This window comes from Octodon degus, unplaced genomic scaffold (genome assembly GCF_000260255.1).
Source record: "Octodon degus isolate 3935 unplaced genomic scaffold, OctDeg1.0 scaffold00013, whole genome shotgun sequence".
NCBI lineage: Eukaryota > Metazoa > Chordata > Mammalia > Rodentia > Octodontidae > Octodon > Octodon degus.
This window is the reverse complement of record NW_004524589.1, coordinates 1262484-1274436: the sequence shown is the minus strand read 5'-3', so window position 1 is coordinate 1274436 and position 11953 is coordinate 1262484. Positions and strand designations below refer to the sequence as shown.

At 42.0% G+C, this 11953-nt stretch overlaps 1 pseudogene; it reads left to right on the top strand.

Moving 5' to 3' along the window:
* Positions 1-3689: 3689 nt before the first annotated feature.
* Positions 3690-4988, top strand: LOC101573262 (annotated as a pseudogene).
* The last annotated feature ends 6965 nt before the right edge of the window (positions 4989-11953 follow it).

The following is an 11953-nucleotide window of genomic DNA, read 5'->3' as shown; positions in this document are numbered from 1 at the left end:
GGGTTGGCCAATCTCCAGCTGTGCTCCTGCCCTCCCCCAGTGATTAAAGGTAAATCCTTCACCCAAAGAAGTAAGATGAAGTAAACTTAACCCAGGACTTTCTTAAATCCCTTGATATTTTTTTTTTTTTAATGGCAGAAACAATCTGTAAATCAATTTTCTCTTTTTCTCCAGAGGAGATGTACAAGATAACATTCAAGGCCTGGAGACTCAGAGAGACCAGGATACAGAAGTATTGGTGTCTTCTAGCCATTGCCCTTTCAAACTCCCAGGTGCTTTACTTTCTTAACTTTCTTGGGATTTGCAGTGCTCCAGATTATTTAAAACTGAAGACTTCAGTACAGCTGCAGCTAAAAGAAGCCCTTCTGAGCTTATACTGTCTGACTAAAGCCACCTCCATCATTTCTAGACGAGACCTGAACACCCATCAAGTTTTGATATCCACAAGTGTCCGGGAGTCCCTCCCTCTGGGATAGCGAAGGACGCCTGTGTTCAGTTTTGAGGCAAATGATCTTGGGGACCTCATTTAGTGCGTAGTCTTGCTACTTAAAGTGACACATCCTTTAAACACAGGAAGAACCATTACACAACTTTGCCCTGAGTATCCTGAAGCCTAAGTGATTTCATTTAAAAGTCTGAGGCTGCCAGGGAGATAGCTCAGTGGCATAAGCACCTGTCTGGCAAGCACAAGGTTCTGAGTTTGATCTCCAATAAAAAAAAAAAGGCTGAGCCCAAACTAGTAGGAATCATTCATGCTGCAGTGTAAATAGAAAGCCTTTCAGCCTGCCTTCACGGGCTGCACAACGTCGCTTCTTGCTATACTTACGTCCTTCACTGTCCCTCACAGACCTGTATCTTAAAGGTTTGGTCTCCAAGGTGGTGCTATTGGGAAGTAGCAGAGCTTTAAGGGGATGAGGTCTAGTAGAAGAAGTCGGGTCACTGGAGGCTGCCCTTGAAAGGGTATCAGGACACTAGTCCCCTCCGCTCTCTCGCTTCCTGGTCCCCCTGCAGAGCAGCTCTCTTTGTCACCTGCTCCTCCATTATTTACTGTCTGATCACCAGCTTGGAAGCAACAGGGCCAATGGACCATGGACTTAAATCTCCAAAACTATTAGCCAGAATAAACCTTCTCTCCTTCTGATTATGCCTGGCATGTTCTCACAAGAATGGAAAGCTGACTAATACACCTAGAAAGGATTCTTGCTAAGAGTGACCTGAAGCCACTGAAGTCTCTTAAGAAGACAAAATTTCCAGTCTGTATGAAATTCAGAAATGGAGGAACAAGATAGATGGCACTATGAAGAAATGACTAGATACACTAGATAATGACACATTCTTGAAGAGCTCTGGCTCCTTGTTTTCCAAATCAATGTCTTAGGAAAAAATAAGAACATTAAAAACACAGAGAGACAGGTTTATATTTATCAGACTAAAACGACATTACCAGTGGTGATGTGTGGAGCTTTACTGTGAAGGAAAAGAGGCTATAAACAAAAGACTTTGGAGGGAAATGAGGGGAATTTGCATGTGTCTATCAGACAGAAGGAAATGGGAAATGGCTTAATTTTCTTAAGTATGAGAATAATATTGCCATTTTGTAGAATACTATTGTTTTCAGATTTGTGCCAAATAAAAAGTATCATAATGTCAACAACTTTCAGATATCTCAAACACACACATAAGGAGAAAAATCAAAATAGCAATATGTGAGTATTGTTAGATCAAGGTGGAATGTGATCTCTCAATATTACTGTTTTAAATATTTCACAATGAAATTTTGAGTGATAACAAATGGCTTTATCTCACAGACCCTAGAAATTTCTGGATTTTGATCCTATTTTTCACTAAGGACAGGGAGTTTGTTCCTTATTAATGGAATTTTATTTATTTATTTATTTATTTATTTGTTTATACCAGGGAGCAAACTCAGAATTTTGCCAGGCAGGCATGTAAGCCACTGAACTGTCTTTGCTGCCCTTATTAATGGAATTTTAAGCATGAGGAAATGTCTAGCTATATCTTATGAGGGAGGTTCTTTCCAAAATCCAGTCTTAGCCCTTTTAGGGCTATAGCTTGTCCTATACACACCAAGACGTATTTTTGGGATCCTCAAACCAGAATATGTGGTCTGATAAAGCATTTTTTTTCCTCAGGTTCTACTTTTCCTTACAAAAGATTTTCTTTTGTAAGAAAATCTTACAAAAGATAAGAGTAAAAACATGTAATATGTTTCTGTTTAATATATAACAAATCATTTTTATTGAAAAATAGCATAATTAAATCAAATTATACTGTTTCAAGGATTTGTAATACAGTTTCCACACCTTGTAGGCAGTTCCAGTGTGAATGGCAGCACACTCTTTAGCTTCACAAGGTCAATTTAATAATCTATCATAACATACGCTGAGGATAAAAATTGTCTTCTTTGTCTTTTGTTCTTAACTTTTAATTTCCTTTTTGAATCAAGCTTTCAGTTTTGACCTTCATATTTACTAAGGAAAATCAGATTGTGGTAATTAGAATATTGCCATAATGTCATCTAAAACTGTGGTCTAATTAGTCTTTTAACTTATACAACCATGATTCCAACTCCTGAGAATTTTAAACTGATTTAATTTGAGCAATATAGTATACTGTTCTTTTTTATAATAACTAAAATTATCTTCAGAATAAGTTAGCTACTATACTTATATAAAATGTTATAAGGACAAAAAGAAAATCCTCAAAACAACAGATTAATTTGAGGGAAATGTGCATTTCCTAAATATTAAGACTTATACTTTTTATTTGACATATAGTATACAAATAGCTAAAGTGGATATTTTTCTCTGTTTTTTTTTGTTTGTTTTGCAAAAATATCTGCTTTATATTATAGGATTTTTCCCTTTTTAACCCTAAGTTCATTGGGATTTGTGTTTGTTTCGTTTTTAAATGAAAAGGGCAAAGTTCCAGTACCTTTGAATTAAACCTTTAGAATATTTGGAAAATAGGAAGATGTTCCTCAAGGGTTTATTTAGCCTAATTCATTTAATATTTAATATCTCTGTAATTTTTTCTAGCATCTTAACCCAGGAATGTGTTTTTTTCCTCCTTTCCAATTACAGTAGTCAATTCACACAACTGTCTTCATTAAGAGAGCAATGTTTTCATCCTAGTCAGTAGATGAAGGGACTGAGCGGCGTGCAGGATTGTTAGCACACACTGAGCTGGAGGCCTTCCCAGTAAGAACCAAAATTAGAACTGCTCCTCTGGCTCCTGAAAATTGACTTAATTGAGTGAAGATGATAAGGAGGGTGAAAGGGGGATTTCCATTTTCTGAAGTTAATTTCGTTATTGGTGGTGGGGGCATTTGCCTTTTCGTGAGACAGAGTCCCTCTATGTTCTTCAGGCTGTCTGAGCTCACTATGTAACCTAGGCCAGCCTGGAAGTCAGAGTGAGGCTACTGCCCCAGCTTCCCGAGTGCTGGAATTTCAGGTGTGCACCCCCACACCCACTTCAATTTAGAAAAGAATGTTTACAGTGATAAAATAAAATGTTTTCCATCATTGGAAACATCCATTTTTAGCATTGTATGAATTAAAATATTGCAAGCTTAGTTATAAATATATCAATATTAGAATTGCTATTAAAATTAAGGAGTAGCTTTTTCTGTGGGAGCCGCCAGGTCCGGAGAAGCGTGACCTTCTCCTCTCCCCACCATGGCTTGTGCTTGTCCCCTGATATCTGTGTACTCCAAAAAGGGGGGTCATCTGGCAAAAATGTCACCTTGCCTGCTGTGTTCAAGGCTCCCATTCGACCAGATATTGGGAATTTTGTTCACACAAACTTGCGGAAAAACAGGAGACAGCCATATGCTGTCAGTGAACTAGCAAGTCATCAGACCAGTGCCGAGTCTTGGGGAACTGGCAGAGCGATGGCCTGAATTCCCAGAGTTCGTGGTGGTGGAACCCACCATTCCGGCCAGGGTGCCTTTGGCAGTATGTGTCAGGGAGGCCGCATGTTTGCACCAACAAAAACCTGGCACCTTTGGCACCGCAGAGAGAACACAACCAGGAAGCACTGTGCCATCTGCTCAGCCTTGCCAGAGCTGGTCATGTTCAAAGCTCATCAAATTGAGGAAATCCCTGAACTTCTTTTGGTGGTGGAAGATAAAGCTGAAGGTTACAAGAAGACTAAGGAGGCACTTTTGCTTCTGCAGAGACTTAAGGCCTGGAATGATATCAAAAAGGTCTGCGCCTCTCAGCGAATGAGGGCTGGCAAGAGCAAGATGAGAAACCGCTGTCATCCAGCACAAGGGACCTTGCATCATCTATAATGAAGACAATGGCATCATCAAGGCCTTCAGAAATATCCTGGGCATTACTCTGCTCAATGTAAACAAACTGAATATTTTGAAACTTGCTCCTGGAGGGCATGTGGGGCATTTCTGCATTTGGACTGAAAGTGCTTTCCGGAAGCTGTCTGGCACTTGGCGAAAAGCTGCTACCCTCAAGAGTCACTATAACCTGCCTATGCACTAGATGATCAGTACAGATCTGAGCAGAATCTTGAAGAGTCCAGAGCTCCAAAGAGCCCTCCGAGCACCACGCAAGAAGATCCATTGTAGAGTCCTGAAGAAGAATCCTCTGAAGGACCTGAGAATCATGCTGAAGCTGGACCCATATGCAAAGCCCATGCCTGGAGCACCATGCTTCGCCAGGCCAGGAATCACAAGATCCATACAACTAAAGCAGCTGCACGGGCAGCCAAATTGGAAGAGAAGGAGGTTGCCAGCAAGAAGCCTGCGGAAGAGAAGACAGGAAAGAAGCTGCTGGTCCCAAGAAGCCTGTGAAGAAGCCTTTGGGGAAAAAGCCTGCAGCTCCCAAGAAACCAGCAGGAAAGAAACCTGCTGAAGAAAAGAAGCCTGCTGCATAAACTCTCAAAATCACTATCCCATACAAGTACCATAAATTTGGACAGCTTATTTTGAATAAAGACCTGGTCAGAGGCAGTAAAAAAAAAAAATATTAAGGATCAGGGCTGAGGAGATAGCTCAGTAGAATAAGTGCTGGCCTGGTAAGTGCAAGGTCCTGAGTTCAATCCTTGGTTCCATAAATAAATAAATAAATGTAAAGATCAAAGAATAATTACTCATAGAGCTGTCTATTTAAAAAGCTCTTGAGCACTTGCCTGGCAAATGCAAGGTCCTGAGTTCAATCCCCAGTACTGCCAAAAAAAAAAAAAGCTCTTGGATATGGTCCTTTAATACAATGGAGTACTACTCATTCCATAAAGAAGGCTAAACTAGAGATTTTTATAAATAGATGCAACTTGAGACCATACTTATAAATGAAATAAACCAGACTCACACAGGTAAACATCATATTGTCTCCCTAATTTGAGAAGCTGATAGAGTAAATAAGATCCAAAATGTACAATAGATACAGTAAAATGGAAGGAAACTATTCAAAAGGAAAGAGAAACTGGGATGGGAGAAAGGAGAAAAGAAGGAAAGGAAAAGTATAGAGATAGATAGATAGATAGATAGATAGATAGATAGATAGATAGATAGATAGATAGATAGATATAGATATATGTTTGTATGTATAATAGTTAAGATAGCTATAGTATGAATTTCTATTAGTTCATTGAAAAGGTTTGTGTTAATATAGTTTTCGCAATTAGATGTTGATATTTGTACTCTGAGTAACTAATTTAAAGACAACAATATGCAATATATTAACCATCATTACTTTATTACTTTGTTTTAAAAGTTTTTTCTCTTTAAAATAAAAAGCTCTAAAATGAAGATTAAAAATCAGTCTTTCTGAACAACAACAGAAATCACCAAGACATAAGTGAAACTAGACACAGACAAGCTCTGTATAGACAAATGCAGTGTGTGAAGACATCAGCCCTAAGACTCAGGACATATGAGAACTTGTACTGTGACATCATGTAACTCAGTAGTGTCCCAAATTTTCTGATCAAGGAGATTATGAGGCCAAAGAGGAAAGTGATCGATGATGTAGAGTGTGCCTAAGGAGAGTCACATGGAGAGAAAACATTCTCTCAGGCTTTCACAGAGAGCACATTGGCCAAGCAATGGCTGTGACTCATCCACATGGCTGACACTGGCAAAGGATCTACAATCTGAGGTACAGGGTGTCAGGATAAATCCTGAGGGGATTTGACTGACCTTATCAGATCCAAAAGCTACAATTCTTGTTACATAGGTCTTGGTTTATCTTGGTCTTAACCATCCAGCAGAAAAGTATAAAAACAAAGTACAAGAAATAAAGCCATGGTGTTATGTTGAGCGGTAGGGGACTCAGGTCAACAACTTTTGACATTGCCAGTCATGTGGAAGACCCAATACTATATATTATGGACTACTGGACTATTTTGGAATATTTTGCTGAGTTCACACACCTATAATATTAAATGATGGAACTGAACAAAAAAAGAGGATATAGATGAATGTCCATTTTGTATCTGTGTATTCAGAATGGTTAGGATAGATATATAGCTACATTCTCTTAATTCAAGGAATAGAGGGATTTGTTCTAACAGTGTTTGTAAATAGGATATCATGTCTGCATCTTGTACAACAAACAACCACTAGGAAGGCAGTATACAATGTGTTAATTATTGAAACTATCCTACCAATTTGATTTGAAATTGTCTCATTGTTATTTATTTCTCAATGAAATTATGGAGAAGAAAAAAAAAAAGACATCAGCCTTTCTGCCTATGACATGGGTAAAGGGGAATGTGCTTATGAGGAGGAGAAAGGGGGCAAGGCAGAGAGCCTGAGACCAGTACACTGCTCCTTTACAGATGAAAAGAAATGCTAAGAGTCCAGGTCTAGGGGGGTAAAGATGATCACATCCCCAGGACCTGGAAATCTGTGGGGGTCAACACACTCATAAGTGCATAAATCGTATTAAGTAACATGTGATGGAAACACAGAAGGTAGATCCTCAACATCTGTAGACAAGGCCTACTATATGTGCATTTTCTGTTACTATAACAAAATAGCAGAGGGGGTTGGGGAGATAGCTCAGTAGAAAAAGTGCTTGCCTGGCAAGCATGAGGGCCTGAGTTCAATCCCCTATTCCATCAAAAAAGAAAAAAGGAACAACAAAATAGCAGAGGATGCATAACTTTTAATGCAGAGAACTTTATTTAGCTCACAGCTCTAGAGGCTGGCAGTCCAAGGTTAGGTGTCCTACTGTTTGGGTTCTGATGAGGGCTTTGTGGTTGGCGTGCCTCACAAGGATGCACTGTGTGCAGGAAATCACGTGGCAAGAGAGCAACCGGAGAGGGAGTCCTGGGCCACTCTTAGGGGGTTTGAGCTTTTTGTAACAATTCACTTTGTGGCTACTAACCAAGTTCCTGTTGAACTACCTTAATGGTTTCCAACGCAGAGTCATTTGTGGCCTAATTCCCCCCACTAACTTCTGCTAGGCGGTTCCACTCTCAGAGGTTAACAGCCATGTAACTTCTAAACTGGTCCTCTAGATAGCAAGCCCCGCCCACCCACTTGAGCTTCAGTCTCGCGAATTCAGCATTTTCGTTAGGTATCTCTGTTCGGATGGATATCCGCGGGACATCCAAGCTCACCACTCCACTCAGCACCACATCTCCCGAACACGGCCTGCCGTGCTCCACTCTTGAAGGCAGCATCCGGAGCATGAAATAGCGCCCAAATCCAGAAAAGCGTCTTCGTGTATTATCAATCAATTCGTTTCCTAATCTCGGGGTTCTCACACCTGCGCCGAGCACCGCCCCCGTACAGCGCCATGGTGCAGGCCCAACCAGCAGCAGCCTGATTTACTGCAACGGCTTTAGGAGCTGGATCCCCACAGGGACTCCATCTTGTCTTGCTGACATTTATCTTCCACACGGTTGCCAGAATAAGCTATCAAAAACATAATTCTGCAGTCAATAAAAATGGCAAAAAACCTCCTACCATGTAAAGACATTCATGATTTATTGTTAAGCGGAGACCTGCAAGCGCCGAAGCAGTCTGTCGATGATGACCCCTTGGCTAGTTTTTTTAAATGTGTACATATGCACCCAAAAGCAAAATAAAGAACAAAAATAGTGAACTTTCTCCCAGTGGTAGATTATGAATGGTGTCATGTCTTGGACTTAATTTTCTAAGTTTTCTCCAATAAGCACGTACAGGGGGCCTGGCCCTAGCTCAGGCCTTTAAGTGGCTGCTTCCACAAAGCTGTCAGCCTCAGGTTGCTGGAGTTCGAACCTCACACCTCTCTCGCTGGCCAAAAGTGCCCTGAAGGCATTCGAGCAACAACAACAACAACAACAACAAAAAAATCCAATAAGCACATACTGTTCTGCAATAAGAAAATTTCTTAATTCATACGTTTGACAATGTCAATTTTTGTCTTGAAATCCTGAATTGGCACCATGCTGGCAAGGTAAGGTCCCAGCACCTCACATGGCAGGCAAGGCCTCCACAGGCCCTCCAAGCCCCCCACCTCTTCTCCCGTCCCAAGGCCCACCTCGCACATCAGGGGCACCGATGGTACTAGCCCAGCCCCAGAGGTTCTGATTCTGAAGCTGTGAGCTGGGCCTTCAAGGGTGCATTTCTAAGGACCTCCCAAGTGAGGCCACTGTGGCATTGTAGGGACACCTTCGTAAAAAAAAAAAAAGTCACTGTGTTAAAAGACACATCATATGAAATTATCATTTTAATAAGTGTACAATTGAGTGGCATTAAGTACATTCATAATGTTGTGCAACTTTTATCACCCTAAACTGTGCAACTTATGTTAAACAGAAACCATACATACATTAAACAATAATTACCTTTTTCCTCTCTCTCAGTTCACCTCTGGCACACCCTGTCTCTATGAATTTGCTTTCTCATACCACATTATGTCTATATCTGGCTTATTTAGCATAATGCTTTTGCCCAGGAACCTCCCTTTATCCACACTATAGCAGGCATCAAAATGGCACATGCTGGGTGATACTTCACTGTGTGTATTTGTGGATTTAGTGTATCACTTATGTACCAAGGAGTACTTGTGTTGTTTCCCCTTTCTGGCTACTGCGAGTGACACTGTGACAAGCACCAGAGTACACAAACCTGTTTGAGTCCCTGCTTTCTTTTGGCTGCACAGCTAGAGCTGGTGCTGCTGGATCACAGGGGAGGGCTGTTTAACTTAGGGAGGAACTGTCTTCTGGGACAACTGCACCACTTGACATTGCGTCACCATCAGGGTAATCATATTTCCACCTCTTCACCAACACTTGTTACTTTTTTCTTCCCTTAATGACAGCTACCACAGGGGGTGTGAAGTGTTATTTTGAATTTTCAATTCCCTAATAAAGTCATGAGAATTGCTGTGGCAACATGATCCTTGGGACTCGATATTGCTCCAACGCTGTCTATTACAGCTTGGTGCTTGCACTCTGCCAGTCTCTGCCTGGAATCATTGTGGGCTTTTAGCTTTCTAGCTTTTGTTCACACTTCGAGATCCGGCTTAATGATCAGATCCAGAAAGTCATTTTGGATGCTGCACAGTAGGAGATCTCAAGAGTAGTCTGAGGTTCTGTACTACCCACAGCTCTGGGAGGTGTTGTTCTATGAGGGAAGAGACTAAAGCACTGGACCAAAAGCAAGTGGTTTCATTGAAAATCTGTTAGAGAGCAACGGAATCCCAAGAGCACCTCCTCACCACAGCAGCCAGATGGGCATTATGAAGGTGGCTCTGCAGGCAAGCAAGCTCTCCAGTTGGCGCTTAGCTGACAGCCTCCTGCTGCCCTGCTTCAGGATTCGCTTCTGCTGTTCCTCAGCAGCCTCTTGCCAGTGGCTGAACACAACAGGAAAGCTGGCTACCTAGGCCCAGTGTGGGCTTCTCCAACAAAGTGGACCCTCCTGCTGAATTAACTGAGCCTTTGTCCTGACTGTATCCTAGGGTGAGACTCTGCTAACCCTTCTTCCTTTCTTTTCAAGGTTGTCAGATCTGTGGTGTAGCCCGAAAATTTCTCCTACTCAACTCTACACTGGCCCTTTCTTCTCATGGTATTTCTTCCTCCTCAACTGCCAACACTGTAACTGTCTCAGGCACTGCTTTCCAGAGGCTCCAGATGGCACAGCTGGTTCCAAGAGAGACATGACAAAGGAGCTGGGATGATGGGTTTGGAACTAGGCTTCTTGCCTGGCTGATTAAAGAGAATGCCAGGGGCTGTCTTGCCGCTCCCCTAGCCAAGATGACAAGTGAAAACCACAACTGACTCTTGAAGAAGATGAATATGATGTTGAGGATCTCAAGAAAGCAGAAGCGGTCCGCTGCCCCCTACCCACACCCCCCCCCCACCATCCTGGTAGAGACTAATCTGGTCCCTGCTGACACTGGGTAGACCCTGGAGAACAACAGCAGGCATGATGCCAGTTGAATCAAGTTGCAACCCCAATGGCTATGCTCACTCTGCATCTTCTTAGCTAGGGTGTGTTACTTCTGGAACACAGTATTCACGCTTTTATTTTTTTAAGGCAGGGTCTCACTATGTAGTGCAACTTGGCTTTGAAATCACTAATATAGCCCAGGCTGGCCTTGAACTCATAGCGCTCTTCCTGCTTCAGCTTCCTGAGGGCTGGGATGACAGATGTGCGTCACCACACCCCGCTGAGGCTTCAATTTGGTCAGTGTGTACTTTTCAATCAGGACAGATCAGAAAGTAGATGCAGTCACAGTTTCATCTCGGGCTATGTGAACTGGTTGTGTTTTGCTAGGAATCTAGGATCTGAGTATGCTGCACAATGTGACTAGAATCTACCACACTGAGGGCACCATGCTGATTCAGACAGGTTTAGCAAGAGGTAGGCAGACCTCCATGCCACCCAGACAAACCTCTAAGTGTGCTCCATGAATCCCTGGAGTTGAAGTGACACCCCACCGATTGCCAGACCCTCAGTATGAACCATCACTTACTATGGTCAGTCTAGCCACTGCCACCTGTGAGCATTCAGTCTGCTGGCAATAGAGGCAAACGTCAAAGCCCTAGGACAGGACTGTTGAGAAGAGAAAACCACAGTCTTCTCAATGGCGAAATGCCTCAATTCTCACAGAAGCCACTTTCTCCACGTGGAATACGGTGTCTGTGTGGTGTTGCCATTCTGCCTGAGAGCCCTTGCTAGCACGCTGTCCTGCCAGTCTGGCTCCCTCCCTCTCTTGTCTTTAAGAGACCTCTGCATCTGTCTCTGTAGGACATTAGAGGCACTTTTCTCCTCTTTCTCTCCAGGGAGAAACTGTCTGCAGGAACTGGGGATGCCGAGGGGGATGCCGGGCACTGTGGGAGGCCGGTATGAAATGTGCCTAAAGAGTATTCAGATTTTCTAAGGATCAGGAAACCTCCGTAATAAAAATCTGCATTCTTCACAGCAGGTCACTCAATTATTTTCTCCTCAGCCCAGATCTGGTCAGTTACTTTCTCATGTCACCTTAATATAAGTAGGACAAAGATCAAAAACACAGAATTTGGTATTTAAAAATTTTTTTCTACAGCAAAATAAAAACATTATTTTAAAAGCCACATTCTACATTAAATACATTAAAATACTGACAATTTTATAAATAAAATCATTTAAAACAGTAAACACATGATAAAAATTCTCTGGTACAGGTTATCTATAGGTCAACTACTGATTTTGACAGTATAAAAATTTTGCATACTGCTTTTTAAAAAATTATTTTAATTTTTTATTTTATTTACTTGGTACAGGGTCTTGCTATACAACTCAGACTCATAGTGATCCTCCTGTCTCAGCCTCCCCAGTGCCGAGATTATAGTTGTGCATCACTACACCTGGTTTTGGTGCCCAGCACTGTGCACCTGGGGCCTACATGGCATGTGGTACTAGGGATCAAATCTGGTCCTTGAGCTTGCCAGGCAGGAGCTCAGACCATTGAGCTATCTCCCCGGCCCTTCGTGATGC